The sequence below is a fragment of the Taurulus bubalis genome (genome assembly GCF_910589615.1).
Source record: "Taurulus bubalis genome assembly, chromosome: 2".
Lineage (NCBI taxonomy): Eukaryota > Metazoa > Chordata > Actinopteri > Perciformes > Cottidae > Taurulus > Taurulus bubalis.
Window position 1 is genome coordinate 15,716,868 of NC_136590.1, and position 4,823 is coordinate 15,721,690.

At 40.6% G+C, this 4,823-nt stretch overlaps 1 long non-coding RNA gene across 1 annotated transcript; it reads left to right on the forward strand.

Annotated features, from left to right (window-relative positions):
• Nucleotides 1-1,442: 1,442 nt before the first annotated feature.
• On the forward strand, nt 1,443-4,276 carry LOC306732975. Its single transcript, XR_013770935.1, has 6 exons — nt 1,443-1,483; nt 2,084-2,164; nt 2,937-2,996; nt 3,173-3,238; nt 3,590-3,655; nt 3,923-4,276. It is a non-coding gene; the product is annotated as an uncharacterized lncRNA (long non-coding RNA).
• Nucleotides 4,277-4,823: the final 547 nt, after the last annotated feature.

The window sequence follows — 4,823 nt, forward strand, 5'->3', positions numbered from 1 at the left end:
AGAAAAAGAGCGTGGCACTAAATATAAACATTGGGAAGGTTTCTGGTCACACATAAAACGGATGACAGTGTGCAGTGTTCTTCTGTGAGTGACATTACTGACTGAAAGCACATCTCGTGCCACTTCCTGATGATTCTAGGTCACTGTGTGACACAAACTGACACACAAACACAGAGAGAGAGTATTATGACAAAAAACTGGTTTTGTGATTGTCAGTCTCATCAGAGGGCGTCTTTTCCCACAGCAGCACGTGGTGGATTAGTTACTCATCCCTGTATTTCTCACAGTAGCACAATAAATCCCTTCTTTATGACAATAATGTCAATCTTAAAGAAAAAGAAAAGATTGCCATGATTCATATTGCAAAAAGAAGATCATAAATTACTTAAATCTTGTAAGTGACATCATGCTTTCCTTTAACTTCTATCCTCTTTTGTAAATAAGAGAACAGCACTTTGGATTGTGCTGCCATAAAAACTATGTAATTTTAGTTAAGTATGTTTTTCAGATATTGAGATCATCATAAAAGGATCACATTTAGAATTCCTGACTGTTTAAACTGATTTCAGAGCGGTTTAAAATGATTTTTTTTTGTGTTGAAAAACAATAGTCTGGAGCCTTGTGTAAAAAAATCTGTATCAGGCAAAATGGATCAATCAGCAATTGGTATCAGCTGCAAAAAAACGTGATCCGGGCATCTCTAAAATGTATTTTATCTCCCTTTTTGTTGTGCTGATCTGATCCTTGACTCAAAACCATAATACGATCTGAACTATGAGTTTTATGATCTGTTGCACCTGTTATACCGATTTACACATACACATATATACTGTGTACACACACACACACACACACACACACACACACACACACACACACACACACACACACACACACACACACACATAACCTGTCACATATAACCCTTGTAAATCCTCCTGTCTCCCCATTATATGCAGGTGGTGCAATATGTACAGTCTATGTCCTGTGAAAAACTCATAATGAATGTCAACTAAAAAATATAATTTGATACTTTGCAGTCTAAGTATTAATTATCTTCCAAAGTTACTGTCTTTTCCAATACCTGAAGAGCACTTTTGACCTTGAAAATTATTTAAGAAGGGATTTCTTTGCGGGCCTCAAGAAAAAATGATAGATTTTACCTGCTCAAGAGGTTCATGCAATTTTAAGAAAATGTGTGCAATTTTAAGCCGTTTAGAGAGATAGATTACTTGTATTTTTGCTACAGAAAGATTTAATCCCAATTTACTTGAACATTTTCTCGCTTGTTTTCTTGTTCAGGAGAAGATGAGGTAGTGGTACATCTGCATGAACTACTTGTAGGACGATCTTTGGGAGAGGAGAGCTTCCTTTCCCACAATGCACAGCGGTATCTGTGCTTTATAAACCTCTGCTTGACTTCCGTTCTGTCCTTCAAACGTCTTGAACCATGTTCTATGGAGGAGCGCGGAAATTCCCTCCGGTACGTATTTCACCACGTGTTGGCATCTGAATGAACGCATGTAACGTACTTCATTAGGTGAAGTAATACCCGTACTAAGGCGTGAAACAGCTGGCTCTGTAATGCAATTTGTTTTATTTATTCTATGCAGAAGTGGCGGTCCATGTTAATTCGGTTATCGATGTTTTTATAATTTACCTTTTCGCGTCACTAAAACTGAAAATGGGTAGAACTTTCCTGAATATTTCTCGAAGCTGACGTTAATTCCCTGTACTCATCACAAAGCGGTACAAAAGCACAAACGGGATGAACTAAAAACACTAAGTCGATGTGCGCGAGGCCTACTGTGCCTCGCGCACATCGACTTTTCTTCAAAGAGACGGCCCTGCATATGGCTAACGTTAGCGCACGTTTTATGGTGTTAAAACTGTTTAACAATAGAGTTGCAGCTACAAGACTGTTGATTCAACTTGTAATGAGACAACTTTGTAGTACAGGTTTGCAAACACGTGGGCTGTTTTCGGCACATGGGATTTCCTTTTAATTGAAATAGTAGCAACTGCTTCTCATTGTGCCTGCCTCTTTTGTGCACTAATCTGATGTTTATGTTGTCCTGTCCAGAGATGCTGGGTTTCCTCTTGATGAAGTGCTGTGCCATCCATTGGATGGAGCTACCAACTAAGTCATGACTTGTGTTTAAAGGTGAATGTACAAACTTAATGTCGTTTACAGAAGCCATCAGTCCCGTGACTTGACAGAAGGGCACCGCTTTAGTGACTTGACATTAAGATGACAAGGATTAGGCCTACTTGGTTACTGTAGCTGAGCCCACATGGCTCTTCCCTCTTGCCCACACCAGTGCTAAGTCAGCTGACCAGGTGATGTATCTGGCTCAGTGTTACAGCGCTGGTAGAGAAAGTCTCTGTATTGTCTCCAAGTGCTGCAGGTTCTGTTTTAGAGTCTGCTGCTTCTGAGCCGTGCAGAGCATGGCCCAACGAGAGTGGCTTGTCCTGATCCAACAGCAGGACAGGCCTAGTGTCGGGCCCCACATCCATATACTGACACCGCAACCGATGCTTTCATTATTTCCCCTGTTCTTATTGACCCTGTAGCCAAATATGGTTTGGCTACATGGTTTAGGAATATATTGTATGTTGTGATTTAAGTTTATTATTCATAAATTGAACTACAGGGCAGAATATATTGTCTCCAATTTAATAAGATTGTCCATCATAATCCTATGTTTTACATAATTGTTTGACTTCCAAGTGTTCAGGCCACCAAAGAAACTAAAGACTGCATTTACAGGCAAAACTATGAAACGCAATCTTTGACAAACATGGCAACTGCATTTGTCCTATTTGTTTATGCAATTGGTTTGGATAGCGGTTAGCTCAAATTGCTTGTCCAGAAATCTAGCAAATGCCTGGTAAAATTTACTCAGCCAAACATTTATTTGTTCCTTGTGTTGCAGGCAGAGCATATTGTCCGACGCACAGCATGGGACTGAAGTAATGCCGCACGCCAACTGATGGTGAGTGACAAAACCGGTTGTTAGTTGTACAAATGATAATGCAGTGATGAATCAATTTTTAACACATCATGCTGACAACACCGTGGTGACTATAAACGCTGAGCATTGAAGCTAACGGTCGGCAGTGATCAATAGTGTAGTTTTTGTTTCACTGACTGCTCTTCATTTCTCTACAGCAGCATGTAGAGCAGCTGGCCTGCAGAGGGCAGCAGACAACTTCCAGTGAACTGAGACTGCCCAGGGTATGTATGACATCCTGTCGGCCTGGAATTAAAAGTGACGCTCACTATTATGTATGTAGATGGTGTAAACCCAATTTGTACTCTCATGGCAGAGGTCTCCTCTCTGCTGTGGAATTTTTACATTGGGAGAGAAAACTCAGGACTTGGCACAGGTTTAGTAAAGCCATTTACCAAAACCTGACTGAAGACCTGAAACATCTATGTAAATAAGTATATTCCACTAACTTGGTCTGCCAGCTATCATGCTGAAAACACCGTGGTGAACCATAAACCCTGAGCATGGCAGCTAATGGTTGGCAGTGTTCAATAGTGACGTTTTTGTTTTACTGACTGTTCTTCATTTCTTTACAGGAGCATGTAGAGCAGCTGGCCTGCAGGGGGCAGCAGACAACTTGTTGTGAACTGAGACTGCCCAGGGTAGGTATCACAGGCCTGGAATTAAAAGGGATGCTTTCTATTATGTATGTAGATTGTGTAAACCCAAGTGTGTACTGCCATGGCAGAGGTCTCCTCTCTGCTGTGGAATTTTTACATTGGGAGAGAAAACTCAGGACTTGGCACAGGTTTAGTAAAAGCCATTTACCAAAACCTGACTGAAGACCTGAAACATTCATGTAAATAAGTATATTACACTAAACTTGGTCAGTGGGCTGTTTGGTGATTCTTGCTCTTTGTGGTTTCCAGGGAGTTCAGTGTAATCCTGCGAGGCCCGATAAGTTCCTCTAGGTCCACCTGCTGGGACCTGCCTGTAGTCAGTACACAACCGGCTCAAGGCTGTAAACACAACTGGTAGCATGCCGACTTTGCCCGAGGCAATATCCAGAATTCATTGCAATCTGCCGTTAAACACTTGAGTAACCAGTGGAATCATGAAGTCTTAAACTGCCTACATTTTGTATTTAGGCCGTTGTGAATGTATTGATAACAAGATCCATCGCTGCCTTGTATTGCCTTATCAAATGACTTGGTGCTAAATCTACAGGAAGTGATGGTTTTCTGATCTGTCAATTTAAATGTTTGAAGGGTAATAAACTATTAGTTTGGTGCCTAATTTGTGTACAGAACTCATTTGTGCCCTGTTGTGATTTGTTAATCAAGTGAAGTTTAAGTCTAGTACTGTGTATAACTACAGTATTGGTTGACCACTACATGTCTTAATGCATACACTGATGACAGGGTCTACCATGCAATATGACACCTGGCCATCAAGACCAGATCAGGCACAGCTTGAGGATTGATTTACCAATTTTAACTAGCATGTAACTTTAAAAAGGACTGAAGATCAGTCAGCACATTGGCTCAAACATGAGTAATGGCTTTTGGACAATGGTTGCTTGCGTCAAAAGCTTTGAATCGGCCCTTCTGTCTTCCAGGCACCTCTAGTGGCACAGGGAAATGTATTAATGCCCAATATTTTGTTTTTGTTTTTGATGGATTATTTACAGCCTTGTGTAAATTATAATTGGCAGGCTATTTTAATTCACTTTAGATTAGTGTTACCATGATGTAATTTATGACTAATTACCATGTCTTAAATCCAGTTAGTCTTGTTTGACCACGGCACCGGGTGTCGAACATTAATACA